Here is a 16,937-nt window from a genome sequence, read left to right as displayed (position 1 = left end):
AGTCTGAAGGTCTCAACAGGATGAGCACATTCATATGATAACCCTGAGGGTGAAGATCTCTGGAAAGTGAAGCAATAGAACACATTTCACAAAACTGCATTTTTAAATCCTTTCAATCACAACCTTGTTTTTCAAATCTGCAATGATATGTTTAAAAACCCTGCCTTAAATTCTGGCTTCCAGAGAAGGCTTGCCCACTTGCTACCTCTTTTAACTCATTTATTGTCACCATAAGAGACTGACTTACAAGTAGAGGTCATCAATATTCTAAGATTTGAAGGACGCTGAGAAATCTCAATATAAATCTTTTTTGCACATAATAGATCCTTTAAAAATATGTTGAAATGAGTTGATATATGTATACATGCACACACATACATACACAGAAACACATATTTATGTGTATATACATTTGCACACATGCATACATACACATATCACATACAGGTGATAATATAGGCTTCTCCTAACATAGATTTCTCCTGAATATGAGCTATGATACTAAAATGGAACTCTCACTATAAAGATGTATATTTGTATATGTATCTGTACACATACACAGCCAGACAGTCTGATGTAGTGGGTAGAGAATCAGGAACACCAAGGTTCAAATCTTGCCTCTGACATATACTAGGTGTGTTTGGGCCAGTCACTTAACTTCTCAGTGTACCCAAGCAACCATCTAAGACTGTAAGTTGTAGACAAGCTGCCAATCTGCACTGGTAAAGAAAATTCCTCACCAGGAACTCCCTATATTGAGGAAATCATTAAAATGTGTATATGTGAATAGTAGATACAGATACACACATATACATACATATATATTTCACTACACATGCACATACATAGTCAAATAAAACAATGATTATAAACCACACTCATATTTCATGAAAGCCAAATTTGAGTTATAAATGAGTTATGAACCTATATTCATACAAGATAGTGTGTTCGAGTGTATGTGTGATCCTATCAAGGCCTCTGGTAAGAAAGGCTCTTCAGTTTTCAAGAATCCCCTACTAAAATGTAAACATTCCAAAGTTGGGAGGGGTCCCTGGCTTAAATTTGCATCAATGGATACCTTAGTGGAGAGTAGTTGACAGAAAGCTGAAACCTTTGAATACAATATAGGTGTTTGAAGAACAGGGATTTAGGGAGAAATAGGTCTGACTGGCAATTAATATGATCTGAAAAAAATAATTCTCCTTAGAAAAGAGGATGTGAGGTAAGTCATGACTTTATGCAGTAAACAGGATCCTATGCCATATTACAGGATAATAAAATCCAAAGAGTTAGAGTAGGTGTTGGGAAAAGAGTTTATAGGAGCAGACCAAAGATGGAGAATAATAGGTTGGAGCTGACTAGAACAAGACTTGGCAAATGGATGGCTCTGGGGTTTGGGAACAGTGAAGCATAAAAGGTAATAACTTCATAGCTGATGTAAAAATCAAATAAAATAGCACATATAAATGCTTTGTGAATCTTAAAACACTACATAAACATTAGCAATATACCTATGTCTAGTTAGATATCTTGAATAGATATTGACCAGAACTGATCACGAGCAGGAGGTTGGACTGGATGGCCTTAGAGAAATTAAACAATTCTTTTAGTGACCCCAAACTTTTCCATGAAACAAAAGTTCATCTTTTTTTGTCAACATGTTTTAAGTTCTCCGTAGTTCTGAGTGTGGGCATCACATCCAGGTTTGCAACTACGAAGTTATCACTTTCTATGCTTCACTCTCCCCAAACCCCCACAGCCAGCCATTTATCAAGTCTTGCAGTGTTTAACTCCACATCTGTCCTTTTATTTCCCCTCAAAGTCTACGTGGGCATATAATACATATATCAACTCATTTCAACATTTTTTTTAGGCAATTGGAGTTAAGTGACTTGCCCAGGGTCACACAGCTAGTAAGTGTCAAGAATTTGGTCTGAGGCCAAATTGGAACTCAGGTCCTCCTGACTTCAGGGCCAGTGCTCTATCCACTGTGCCACCTAGCTGCTTCATTTCAACATATTTTTAAAGGATCTATTTATTACCCTACTTCAGGTCTTCATCATGTTTTTCCTGTCCTATTGTAAGAAATGGCCTTTTTAGATTATTTATTGATTCCTTTCCCTCATCCTCAAAGGAATATGAACTTGAGCACAGGGACAGACAGTTTTACTTTTTACTTTTATCTTCAGCAACTAGCACAGTGTTCAGCACATAGCAAATGCTTAATAATACTACTGGACGAATGAATGATGAAACCAAATAAAGAATGAAATGTAAAAATCATAATCATAAATATGATAAGAATCATAAACAAAGGGGCCCTTTCAGGGCTTGTATCCCCTCCTGAGTTACCTCAAGAGGTGGCTCAAGAGGTAAAGACACACAAGCTCTCAGAAATGGTATACTAGGAAGCAATCACGTTTGAAGTTTAATTGTTATATTTGTTTACTTTTTATCAAAGAATTTCCTTTCAGAGATAAACCCTGGAGACATTCTAATTGCACTTAGTATCTAGAGGGTCTATTAAATATTCAAGCTTCAGTCCACAACTTAGAGTCCTTAATTAGGCTAACCAAGGTGGATAAGTAAAAGGGACTCATTTGGGTCCAATATTCCCTAGAGATACTTAAGTGGGTCTGTGGTTTTATCCTTTTCCTGAGCTGATACAGAAAGCTACCCCTTTATGCCTTTACATATTATATACCATTGATACCCAATATTTCCCATGAATCCTCCACTGAGGTCTTTTCTTGTTTTCTTAGTATTTTACGTATATGTCACTCGGTCAACCTGTTGTTTCATCCTAACTACATGGCTGGTCAGTCTCCTTTTTTGTTCATACATACCTTTAAATACTGCTTTTTTTTAAATACCACTACTCCCATGCAAGCCATCGCTGGTAAGATGCTGCAGCCTGCTTATTCACTACCCATCTTGCCATGGCCCTTTAAGTCAATTTTGATTTAATTATTTCAATATATTGATGTTCTATGTCCACTACAAATCATCAGTAGAAGAATATTATTGTTAAAGAGATGGGCTTTTGAAACAGTGAGCGTTTTGGGACCACTGAAAGCAGCACGCCAATTCCCAATGCAATCCAGCCTGATATCCTACTATGTGGTTTTGGACCAGAAATGTCTCTTGGAAAGCAGCTGAAGAGAAACAATGAGCTGTGGCACATTGAACATCCCCCTACATTGATGAAGTCCCAAGTTGAGATCAAAACATCTCTCGTTTATCTATCCAACCATACATGTACATATGTGTCTATGTGTAATATCCATCCTCTCCTCCACAGAAGACCTTTATGACCAAACATGTTTCATTTAACTGTTGCTAAGGTACCCTCAGTCTTACTGAAAATTAGATTTCTTCACATGTTTCCATGGCTTTAAATTCACTGCACTGCCAAGAGACAGCTGAACTGACAAACACTATCACTGAATAGACTCTCCAGTAAAAGGAGCCTGGCCCAAGACCACAAGTGGAAATTTAATTCTGGGAGATTCACTCCTAAGTGATCACAATAGCACATAAAAGACTCAGGAGTTTCTTAAGAATCCACAACCTACTAAACAGATGATCTTTGGTAAAACCTGTCAATGAAGTTCACAGAAAACTCAGAACAGTTTGATGGGAACAATTACTGAAACCTACTCGGAGCACTGTACATAATTCACCTAAGAAAGGGACCTTAGTGAAATGGAGACAGCCTAATACCAACCATGAGTATAGTTTTCATAATTTTAAGAAAATAAAACTATGTTAAAAATGACTGAATACAGTCTATAGGTTATTTCCTTGATGAAGACATTTTAAAATCTCCACCCCAAAAGTAAAAGGTATGAGATATAAGCCTCACCAAAGCATATTATTATAACTTCTTTTATTACTTAATTTATCATATGCTTATAATTTAATTTGTTTTAATAAGGAACAGAATTTTCAAGAGCTATAATCCCAATTCCAATTACTTCTAATTATCAGAGTAATTTTGTGTTCATAAAAAGCTAATTATGAAAACACCTAATTTATAAACTCATTTGTGCACATTCATTTTATATAGTATCCATTCAATAATCCAATATTATCTACATATTTTAGTTACATAAAAATAAATACAAAGTAATTTCAGGGGTGGAGTGGAGTAGGTACTAAAAACTAGGGGAAACAGGAAAACACTGTTAGGAAATGGCACATGAGATGAGCTTTGAAGGGAGCTAAAGGTTTCAAGAATTGGTGGCAAGGAAGAAGAACATTCCAGGCATGAAGGACAGTCTTCAGCAAAAAAAAAGAGAGAAAAAAAAAGATTGCAATTTAAAGTCTTCCTTGTACAAGGAATTACAAGCAGCCAGTTTGGCCGGAATGTAAAGTGTGAGGGAGAAATAAAGTATAATCATCCTGGAAAGATGGGCTGTAATAAAGGGCCTTAAATTCCAAATAGGAATTTGTATGTTATCCTAGAGACAATAGGAAGCCATTAAACCTTCTTGATTGGAAAATGACATGATGGAGACCATCACCTTAGTAATAACATTTCAGCAAGGATGTGAAAGATATAATGGAGAACAGAGCCAAGAAATGGGGATACCAATTAGGAGACTGCTGTAATAATCTGGATGAGAGATAGTACAATTAGATGCATTTAGAACTAGTTGAATGAATGAACCCAAAGAGTTAGTTATTTAATAAATCAATGTCAACTTGAGGAAAGGTCTGTAGTGGGATCTGTCCTTAGCCTTGTGCTGGTCAAATTTTTTTTGATAGCATGCTTGTCAAATTTTCAGATAACATAAAGCTGGGAGAGATAATTAATATGCATTGACAACAATGACCCAGAAATATTTCGTTAGGCTAGAATAGTTAAACCTAATAAGATGAAATTTTAAAAGGGCAAGTATAAAATATTACATTTGGAAGGGCAGAGAATCAATTGCATAAGCATGGGATGAGGGAGGCATTCCTATACAATAGTTCATGAGGAAATGATCTGAGGGTCTTGCTGGATTGCAAGCTGAAAATGAGTCAATTGTGTGACAAGGCAGGTAAACAAGCTAATAGAAACCTCCACTACAGTAAGAATGACACTGCATCCTTAATAGGGGAAGGCAGGGTCATTTGGCTATCTGCCCTGATATGACAACATTTAGAGTCTTGTTTTCAGCTTTGGATACTAGATTTCAGGAAAGATATAAACTGTAGTATGTTCAAAAGAGAGTGATTAGGCTATTGTGGGGACTAGAGATCATGTCATACACAGTTGGAGATTTTTAACCTGTAGAAAAGAAGACTCTATATAATTGATTTCTTTAAGTATAAGTTAATGAAAAAGCATTTATTAAGCTCATAAAATGTGCCAAGTACTGTGCTAAGTGAAGAGAATATAAAATACAAGAAGCAAAGACAGCCTCTGCCTTCAAATAGCTCACATGCTAATGGAGGAGACCACAGACAAGGAGAGTGGTGGTCAGGGAGGGACATTTTGTTCCTAAACTATACGGGAATGGTGAATGGGACCATAGGGGAATAGATGACACAACCTATGCAGATATAACAGCAGAGGTGATTTGGTTTTGGTTCCTGGTTCTGGATCTGGGATTTGGGGTGGTGGTATAGGGAAGGGGAGGGTAATGAACAATTACCCAAAAAGGACAAAATAGCTAGCAAGGCTATGGAGAAACTAGCTGGAGAATCAGAAGCAAAGTAAGGCAGAACTGGAGCTTTCCTGAAATAGTGGCTGGGAAAGATAGTCAACAATCAGGAAGATGGGACCCGAGAGTGGGAATGTGAAGGGCCATCACATGGAAGAGGAATAATATAATTTTACCCTGGAAAACAGAGCTAGTAGCAAAAGGTAGAAATTTTAAGTGACCAGACTTTTCTTTTCCTTATGAAAAAAATCCCCTAACTACTTAGAATTACTTAAAACAGAAGGGATTATTGGGGCAGCTAGCTCCTGCAGTTGATAGAGTACTGGCCCTGAAGTCAGGAAAACCTGAATTCAAATCTGACCTCAAACCAGACACTTGACGCTTACTAGCTGTGTGACCCTGCGCAAGTCACTTAACCCCAATTGCCTAAAAAAACAAACAAAAACAAAAACAATCCCTCTTAAAGGATATTTTCAAGCAGACTTTGAAGACTGCTTTTGAGGACTGTTATAGAGGAGATTTTTCTTAAGGTAGGGATTAGATTAGATAATCTCTAACATCTCTTTTTGTGATTCTATGTAACACTCTCTTATTTCAATAACTCCACGATCTCATCAACATTGGCACTCTAACAGCACAAATCACAACCTAAGCCCTTTTATCCTCTGAGACTACTGCCAATGCCTTCCTATAAATTGCTCACAGGAGACCCAAACAATCAATTCAATCATGCCATTTAGATGTAGGTAACAATAGAGCATCCAGGACTGTCCAATGGTTATCCCTTGCTTTCACCATGTGACCAGCCCATCTTTTGTTGTTGTTGTTGTTGTTGTTTTTATCAAGCTTAACCCTTATGAAGCTCTTTATGCCAATTCACTCTAGGGCTAGTCTTCATTTGTAATGTATTCCAGCCTACTTATGACCACTGCATTGCCCTTCAGGCAACCCACAACTTGAATTCTCCAGAGACTGTGATGTTCCATGACTCACAGCCTTATGGTCTTACCCACAAAAAGAGCACTACTATTAAAGGTGTACCCTTGTTTCAGGGAGAAGATGTGTAATGTCATTAAGAATCAGTCACTTTAAAAAAATGTTCAGTACTAATGCAATACACAATATGTATCATTAAACAATCAATCAACAAGCATTTATTAAGTATTTACTATATGCCAGATACAGTGCTAAGCATGGGTGATACAAAGACATAAACGAAATATTCACTGTCCTTAAAGAGCTTGCATTCTAAGGGGATTTCGGGGGAGGATAAAAAGTATTTATATAATACATATATATGTATATGTGTGTGACATACAGAATGAATACAAAGTCATTTTAGAAGGGAGTATATTACTATCTAAAAAGTAAGGAAAGACTTAATTTAGAAGGTGACATGAGCCAAGTCCTGAAGAAAAACAGGGAGTCTGAGATGCCAGTGCAAAAGCTTAGAAATAGAAGACCTTCTTTTTGTTTTTAATATATAAGCATTTATTAAGAGTTTATTATGTGTGAGGAAATGAAAGGGTTGGGGGGGGAGAGAGAGAGAAAGAGAGAAGACCAGGGCATCTGGAGAGGATAAAGCATGTGCAAAAGTAGGAAGAGGCCAGGTTGTAAAGAGATTTAAAGTACAAATAGAGGCATTTATATTTGATCCTAGAAAAGGGAACCGATGGAATTTACTGGGTAGTGGAGGTGGAAAGTGGGGGTGACATGGTCAGACTTCTACTTTAGGAAATCACTTTGGCGGCCACATGGAGAATAAATTCTAGAATGAAAAAGAATTGAGGTCAGGAAACTAAATAGGCAGGCTATACAGTGATTACTGACCACAGCTTTGTTTCTTTTCTTCAGAATTGCTTTCAAATCCTAAGTCATTGGGTCCAAACTAATTTTCAGATTAGTCTAATTGTATTTTACCAGGTAGGTTGAAGATTGTGAATTGTTCAGAGGAAATAAATGCCTTTGGTTTACTTAAATAAAAGCAATTCCTTTCAGAATCTTGAATATGCTTAAAAGCTAACATCCCCTTCAGCAAAATTCTTAAGCACTCAGACTAAAGAGTTGCCACCACCTGGCAGTAGAGTGCCAGAGGCTCACATGTGGCTGTCAATTGATTCTATCTTCATACACTCTAGGCCAGGAGCAAATAGCCAAGGGGCCCTTTTTGGCTACCATAAGGAAGCCAAACAAAGACCAGAGAACAAGAAGAAAATCTTCTGCTACACCAGGCAAGAAACAGACCACAATACAAAAAGAGTAGCTGCCTGCCCAGCCAACTCAGAAAGCCAGCTCTTAAATGGGAGTGGGAGCTTCCTGCGCCTTTCGGTAAAGCATCAGAGGCTCCCAAGAGTGGGCATGGAAGCAGTGTAATTATGAATTCGCAAGGTCTCTTAAAGGCTTGGAGGGGGTAACTTGGGGGTTTTCTGCAAGAGAAAGTTTATTTATGAAGTTACCCAAAATAACTTTGGAAGCAGAGGATGCCACTTTTCATCGGTATTAATAGAAATTGCAAAATAAAACTACAGAAGTGGGGGGGGATAGGAGAGAACAAAAGTCCCTATGCATTTTCCTCTTAACGCCAATTCACAAGTACAACCACTAAACTCTATTCAGGGAAGTCCAGAGTTATACTACCTTTCCTTCATAGCTATGCAGAGAAAACGGCTGTCTTCTTTATGGCCATTTACACAGCTATAATTTCTATGGAACTACACTTGATTTTTTTTTTATTGGAATAGTACAAAGGCAGGATTGTACAGTAGATGAGAGAGCTGACCTTGGAGTCAAGAAGAGAATCAGACCCCACTTCTAACACATACATACTGATTTGTATGGCCCTGATCAAGTCACACAACTTTTCAGTTACCCAAGAAACTCTCTAAGATGTGTCAGCGGCCACGTTGGAACTTAGTTCTTCCTGGCTCCGGGCTCAGTTACTCTATCCAATACACCTCCTAGCAGTCAATTAGTGTGGTAGAAATATCATATTCTCCTGGTTCTCCTTCAATTTCTCTGACTGCTGCTTCTCTCTTTCCTTGGCTAGCTCCTTCTCTTCGTGACCCCTTAATGTGGCTGTCTGTCCCCCAGGTCTCTCCTTGACTCTTTATACATACATACATACATAATACATACATGTGTGTATATATGTATGTGTGTGTATGTATATATGTGTGTGTGTGTATATATATATATATGTATATATTTCCTCCCATAGCAATCTTATTCACATCCGTGGCTTTAATTAGCACTACTATATGCAAATGATTTCCAGAGAGAAACTATCTTAGGAATTTCATATCTACATCTCCAACTATCTACAGGATAACTCAACCTACACCATCATCTCAAACTCAACTTGTCTAAAATCAAGTACAGGGTATTCACCACTAACCCTGCTCTTCTTCTGACTTCACTGTTTATGTCTTTGGTACTGCTTACACAGACTTTTATATTCATAAGCATTAAGGATATATGAGGTATTCAGGGGGGACTAGCAGCTCTGGTGTGAGGGCTGCCAAGCCCTTTCCAAGGTTGCTCATCCACCTTTGGTGTCCAACTAGTCACCCAACTCTCACCTGTGGCTCTAAGAAGCTATAGTATGCACAGCTGCCACACCCCTGTAAACTGTTTCAGCAGATGGCTAAACCAGGTTGAGGGTTAACCAATAGGCCTCAAGCCCATCAGTGAATAAGGGGATGTCTACCCCAAGCATGAGAAAACTTCCCCCAGTGGAATGAATGGGTAGATGAGAACAATTTGTTCCAGTGGCCATGAAGGCAGCTGAAGCAGGTGCTGTGGAGCACTTAGAGCTTGGTCAGACATCAAAGATGCTATGGTCACCCCAGGTCATTGCCAGTTATCCTGACTTTTGTCTTGCCACTGGACTTCCATGACTCTGGAAAACAGTGAGGCTGACGACTTTGTGCAACTTCGCCTCACTTAAATCCAACTCACATGCAAGTTAAGACATCACCCTATGGTGTCATTGGTCCTTTTCAGAAATGAAGAACAAACAATATCCACATAGACTTTCATGTTCATAAGCTTACCTTTGATTCTTCCCTCTCTCTCTCCTTCTCATATTCAATTAGTTACCAGTCCTTGTCAAAGACAACGTCTTGACAACCTCTTTGTATCTGGTCTCTCTTCCCTATTCACACTCCCACTATCTCAGTATAAGTCCCTTATTATTACCCCACAGGAAAATCATCAATGGCCTTCTTAGAGGTCTTTTCACTTGTACTCTTTTGCCTCCTACTCCAATTCATCCTTCTTTCCACTGCCAGAATAACCTTTCTTAGTTATAACCATTTCATTCCTCTGCTTAATAATTTAAGTTGGCTCTCTATTGCCTCCTAAGTAAAAATCAGACCTCTCTGCCTGGTATTTAAAGCCCTTGTCCTAATATTCTAGCCTCATCCTAAATTACTCCCTTCTACTTTATGCTCTAGAGAAGACAGGTTATCAGGTAATAAAATTTTGGCTATAGCATCTCATCGAGATCATCTATTAGGGAATGAAGAAGTTGAAATCATTATTGCTGAAATTGGTATTCATATTGATAAAATAATGAATATTTGAAACTATCATATGCAAAGTTCAAATAGATTAAGATTTTAAAATGCTAATGGGCATAAGTGTACATTTCACTGCTATGCTGTCAAGGTAAAGTTTTTCTGATGGTTATGTTAGACTTAAAATTGGAAGATGAAATTTATTGGTTTAAACTAAGCCTCTGTACCTAAAAAAAAAGACTAAGACAAATACAAAGGAAAATAACATAAGCTTTATAAAATAGATCAGATAAAAAACTTAAGACTGACATGAAGAGCCTATTAGTATATATCCTCACATATTGGTGAACCATCTCTACTTTGATTCATGAAATGGGTAACTATTACAATTGAAAGGAAAACAGACATTGTCACATCTGAAGTTTTTGTTTTCTGTTGTCAAAAATCTGTAAGCTCTCTGATAAGGGAATTTTACAGTTTTAAAATGGGTGTATAACTAAGTTAGTGATTTATTTCTGGTGCTCTATAACTACTTGTTCCTTTATCTTTTCCTCATTGGTCTTTTTTTGCTAACCCCACTGAAGAGATTTTGAATTTGCCTGTTCCTTGCCTAAAAAGCAAAGCACTATGCTCTAACTACTTTTGAACATGATGTTTCAGGAAGATTTTATATCTACTGTGGACAAACTTCAATCAGGATTAATTTCTTTGTGTTATAATAAGAACCATCAAAAGATATTTTAAAGCCATGAGATTTAGATTATTTAGCAGTTATCTGTTTATGCATTATGTATAAGCTTTGAAAATGTAAGCTAGAAAGTCCAAGACCAGCATGAGAAGCTTATTAGGATATAAATCTGAAGTAAGACCCTGAGGGGAAACAGAATTTCCAGCTAATATTACAGAGAAATTGTGAAAAAGTCATTAATTCATATTATACTGTTTTGCTATTCTATTAAGTAATGCATAAATAAATTCACAGTCACCATTTCCATTTCAATATGAACAATAACATTAAAGCAGTAGCTAGGGGTCAAAAGAGCTAATGAAGCTACAACATAAACCTGAAATCAGAATAATTCTTTGTCAGTCTCCAAACAATGACAACAAAATGAATAAACAATGAAAAACCAAATGTCTAATACATTCTTACTGCTAATAATTAACTTGAAATTATCTGATTAAAAATCTGCTTTCACTCTCGCACACATGAAAAAAAGTACTGCAAAGTGCTGATACCAAGTATAAGATGACCTCTACGTCTAGAATTTATTTTGCAACCACAGCCCTTGCTCAGCATTTCCCATCCAGAGCTAAGGAAGGGCACAAGATAACACATATCTAGCTTTAAATAGGATTCAAGAATGTTGGAATACTGCCAGCTCAAAAATGTCACCCTGAAAACTCACCTTTGGGTTGAGAGAAATGATGATTAATAACCAATGATTTGGAGAGATCCAGAGTTTCCCTTTTTTCTATAGTCCTCATTTCAGTGTTCAGTCTCTTGAAGGACATTGAATCAACTTTCCTCTATCTTGGTCAGACACCATCCAATCTTACTAGGAATCTCTAATCTAAGGTGAATTCCACTCAATCAAGCTTGGGTGGAGGTAGATCCTTTGTCTAGACTGCCCAAGACTAGGGGTGGTCTGGTTAAAGGGATATTCTCTCTCTCTAAGAATGAAGTGATATCATTCTCAGCCTTTCATTGGAGAGAGCTCATTTCTTTTTATAAAGTCTACCTCTCATTAATTGTTTGTTTGTTTTGGAGGCAATGGGGATTAAGTGACTTGCCCAGGGTCTCACAGTTAGCTAGTAAGTGTCTGAGGTCAGATTTGAACTCAGGTCCTTCTGACTCCAGGGCCAGTGCTCTATCCACTGCACCATCCAGCTGCCCCTCTCTCATGAATTATTAACCAATGAGACTTGATTGCAACCCACTGGAGCACCCACTTCTCCAAGGCCATAAAAGCCTTGAGCCCACTGCCATAAGGGCCTTGGCATTAGAGAATGCCACTGACCTATTTTATTAAAATTCTAGCATTATTGACAAAATAACTAATAACCCAGAAATTATGTCTCTCAAACTTTTTAAACATCACAGGGGGAATGCCTGTTTGCACTCTCTTCCTGAGCTAGCCTGCTATGCAGAGAGCATGCAGCATTGTCACAGAGGAACTTAGTCAGTTAATTAGTCAGTATACATTTATTAAGTGTCTACTATGTGCCAACCACTGTGCTAAGTGCTAAAGTATTGCATGATATGAAGGGCAAGTTGGACTCACAATTCATATAACATCTCAGATCCCTTCCTCATAAATATTTATGATTAAGGGAATAGCGCTAAATAAGTGTTTCTCAGGCTTTTATAAAATAGTCCTCATATTGACATGAGAAAAGAAAATAGCTTCCCTATATCTCTGAAGTAAGACAGAAAGGAATTCTTTTTGATATAGGCTACTTTTAGAGAATGAGAATCTGTGTGTTTGTGTGTATATATATGTGTATGAAAAAGACAGAGAGAAAAGAGTCAGTTAGAGACAAGAGAGAGAGGAAGAAAGAGGGGAGAAAGGAAAGGAGAGAAAGGAGGGAGAGAGATAGAGATAGAAGATAGGGAGAGACAGAGAGAGAGAGGAAAAGATAGGAGAGAGGGAGAGGGAGACAGATAGTGGAGAGAGAGAGTGAGACAGAGATAGAGAGAAAGAGAGAGAGTCAGAGAGAGACAAAGAGGGAAGAGAGATACCACCACCCTGATAATTTATAGCCCTCTGATTTTATATACCATTCTATGAATTACAAAGAACAATTCAATATTAACAGAATAACCCACAGCTTGTTAAATCTAAATCAATTCTAAGTGAAATTCAGAATTTTCATAGATTTAATTTCTACACATTTAAAATTCATAGTTATTTAAATTATAAATAAAACAAATATTCAGCTTGAAAGGTTTTTTTTAGCTAAGATATTTAACGAATACAATTTTAAATGGAAATCTAGGTATGGAAGTTTAAATGCTATGACAATCCATCCATTTGATGGCAGAGTCGGCAAAGTTGTGCTTAAAGATAAGAGAGTCAAAATAAACCTACGTTCAAACCAAAAAACCCGCTAAAAGGTGTGTTTTATTTTTCCTTGTCAGAACTGAATAGAGAAGTCTTGGAGGAACCAGCAACACATTCCCTTACAGCAAAATTGAAAATGTTTTAGTTCAACATCCTGCTTTTCAGATTTTTGAGGTCAAATCAAAGGTTTTTAATGAGAAAAAAATGGATATAGTGTGAAGACAGAGGGATCAAATTTGGGTAGTTTGATTTCCAGCCCTGTATGCCTTATGATTAGTTGTGTGAGTAGGCAGCTCTGTTCACTCCTCTCTCCTGTTAACTTTTCTAAAAGGAGAGGAATTAGACTAAATTACTTCTAAGGTCATAGTGGAATAGAGAAGTAAAGAGTGCCAGGTTGATGTAAAAGCATTGATCCTGGATTTATAGGTGCAAAGGATCTTAGAAATTATTTAGTTCAACTGAAATATAAATGAAATTAATCAGGCTCAAGAGAACTATATTGGTCATTATTTTCATGTAGCCTTTGCCTATGTTGTCTTTGCCTATGTCTGTCATGGGAAACAAGAAAGCAATTTCCTGCCTCCAAAAAGGAAGCTGGACAGATTCCCAAGGTGTTCTCATTTTATAGGTGAGGCTAAAGCAGGGCCATAGAGTATAAGTAACTTGGCCCAGGTTTATATAGGTAGTAACTACTGGATCCATTAAACTTCTTAAGTACATTTTAATCAAAGTACAGATTTCAAAGCTGAACAATGCTACTTTGATAATTCCTCCTGAGGGTTTTTGAATTCTGAATTTTTATCCATGAAGTTTTTCACTATAATATATATTTTCCAAAAACTAACTTGAATAGATGGTATCAAACAGGGAATTCCACAACACACTGGGCATTTGCAAAAAAAAAAAGCCAAGGTGATGGAGCTTGGTTTTATCCTAAAATATCTATGAGAAATATCCATTTGATTTTTTGATAAACATGAGACAAAGGGAGGAGAAAGAGGAAGTGATGGAGAACAGTTACATATAAAGAAATTATAGTTTTGTTAAGCAAAAGTTGCCCTCCCTAACTGATTTCTATTAGTATTTTGTGTTGATAAGAAACCTGGAACTGATTTAGGAATATTCTACTAACATTCAGAGTCCATCTTTGATAGTGGCTTCAAATAAATTTTACTGAAAAACTTGAGGAAATCACTAAAATGTCCCTTGTGGGGGAAATCTAATCAATAATGCCAAGAAAAGGGGGCAGTTAGGGGGCTCAATGGATAGAGCACCGGCCCTGGATTCAGGAGGACCTGTGTTCAAATCTGACCTTAGACACATAATACTTACTAGCTGTGTGACCCTGGGCAAGTCACTTAACCCCATTGCCTAGTCAAAAAAGAAAAAAAGAAAAAAGAAAAACAAACAAAAAATAATTCCAAGAAAACAAAATATTAACAACAAAACAACAAAACAAACAATATAGTCAGAGGAAAATGCAAATACAATGGCATATAAGTAAACACAAAGTCATATAAAGTGAAGGTTAACAAATTTTCATTTTAGTGAAAAGATAGATTGATCTAAAAAGCAAAAACAGGGATCATTCAGTATTAATGACAACTTTAACAACAATGAACTATGTTGTATTTTAAGATTTGTAAAGCACTTATTTGATAACTCATTTGATCCTTATATCAGCCCAGGAGGGTATATCCTATTACTATCATCACCATTTTTTCAGTTGAAGAAAATGAAGCTAAGAAAGGTTAAGTGACTTGCCCAGGGTCACAAAACTAGGAAATATCTGAGGTGTCATTTGAATTCATCTTCCTGTCCCCAAGTAATCATCTATGATAATCAACAGAAGCACAGGGGTAAAAAATAATTTGGAAAGCATACAGGTGCTCCGAAGTTTGGGTTACAAATGTCTGATAGAATATAAAAACAATTTTTCCTTGTACTGGGAAAAATATACGAAGATTAATATTTTTCTGTCTAAGACTTCATTAGGTCAGGAATCCAACCTTCAAGCTTTGTAAAAGCAAGGGCATCAAAAGAGCCAAATGATTCCCTTCTTAAAATCTGATACAGAGGACCAAAAGAAACTAAGTCCCAGGGATAGCTGCAATGGAAAAAAAGTACTAGGCTATTAGGTACTTTTCTAGAGTACATAGTTGGGCTTAAGAAAGCAAACAAAATTAACCATTTCCCTCTTTTCTGGATAGAGAGAAAATCCTGTCCTTACTTACTTAGAGACAGCATACAGGGCAAAGGACACACAGGGGATTCACTTTCTGCTGACTCTGTGAAGTTTTCTCAGACAGACCCGCCCCAAGGAGGGATCTTCAGCAAAAATTGCCTCCTGGGAACAGTATTTTAATACAGATTCCTATGAAAGAAGACATATAGAATAGATTTAGAAGTTAATTTTTTGGCTGTTCGTTGGTTAACACAATAAAGATTCTATTCTACTTCCCCAATAAACCTGAATAAAAAGAGATTTGGGTGACTATCAAATTCCATGAGTTAATTACATGCTATTATTGCATTAAGGAAACTGTGAACATTTCAAAGGAAACACAGGCAACAGAAAAAAAAAAAAAAACTCAAGTCCCAATGAAATATAGGACAGGAATGAATGAACTACCCCTAATAATAATGTACAATTCTCCAGAGAGAGACATCAAGAAGATAAAGAAAAAAATTGATCTAATTCTAGTTATAATACTTTACAGGAATAAAACACACTTGACAATCACATAAATAACAAAGGTCATTGTAGGGAGTCATTTACAACCTAAAACGCCAAATACGAATTAAGCCATGAATAACTAATTATAAGACCAAGTCCAGTGTTAAAAGGAATCTGGAAATTTTTTTTAAAGTGGTGGGGAGGATTTAGAGAGAGCTTTGAAGCAAAAGGGAAGAAATTCAAGGCACCTGGGAAGAAAGACGGCTCTAAACAAACCATTGTGAGAAGCCCAAAGTAAAAAATAAAAGAAATGCAATGAAATCTCAATTAGATGGAATCCAACTAATCAGAACCCACAACTAGAGCTTTTTTCCTTCCAATCCATGCTTATGAGTAAGAGGCAAATTATACAAAAACAATCTGAGAGTAGAGACTTCTTATGTTAATAAAATCTATGGGTTCCAGGGTTATTGCACCTACAGCTCAGTATAAAGACTGTTTGGAATAATGATGCCAAGTCAAATCACTTTCCCCTTCCCCACAAAAAAATCAAGTTATCTTCAAGATATTGTACTTACTAAGTCACAGATGCATTCTAATAAATATAAGACTATTTCGAACAGCATGAATGAAAATGTAACTAGTTTTTCAAAAATCTCTGACAATACTATTTAAGATTACTAAACTAAGTTTATGAAGTTAGCATTTTCTCTATGTGCTAGCATTTTCTTTGATGTCCTCTGTCTATTTATGGGATAAGTGTACAGGGCCTAAATGTCAGATGAATGAATCATAATGTGGACTAGCAATAGGCAAGTGCAGCAGGAACTAGAGAAAGTCTTCATTTACCTCACAATGTAAATTTAAACTTCCTTTATTTTCCCTGATTCTTTTCAGAATTTTCTTATCATATATTGCTGGTTTCTAACTTTGCATGAACTTTTTTTTTTTATGAAAAACTTGGGTGGGTCCCTAGAAATTCTGTTAAAATGAAAATGATCTAAATTCCTTCAAACTTCAAGTA

The 16,937-nt window shown here is 36.7% G+C and overlaps 1 protein-coding gene across 19 annotated transcripts in view; it reads right to left on the bottom strand.

Annotated features, from left to right (window-relative positions):
• The window catches only part of NRCAM (neuronal cell adhesion molecule), a 314,411-nt gene that overhangs the window by 218,486 nt on the left and 78,988 nt on the right, over window positions 1-16,937 (bottom strand). For all 19 annotated transcript variants that reach the window (XM_078154286.1, XM_078154292.1, XM_078154297.1 and 16 more), the window contains exon 2: window positions 15,471-15,610. The gene's annotated coding sequence lies outside the window, so the exon portion shown is untranslated. The remainder of the gene's footprint in view (window positions 1-15,470; window positions 15,611-16,937) is intronic.

Source organism: Phascolarctos cinereus, unplaced genomic scaffold (assembly GCF_003287225.1).
Source record: "Phascolarctos cinereus isolate Bilbo 61053 unplaced genomic scaffold, phaCin_HiC Scaffold_1;HRSCAF=81, whole genome shotgun sequence".
NCBI lineage: Eukaryota > Metazoa > Chordata > Mammalia > Diprotodontia > Phascolarctidae > Phascolarctos > Phascolarctos cinereus.
This window is presented reverse-complemented; position numbering and strand designations above follow the sequence as displayed.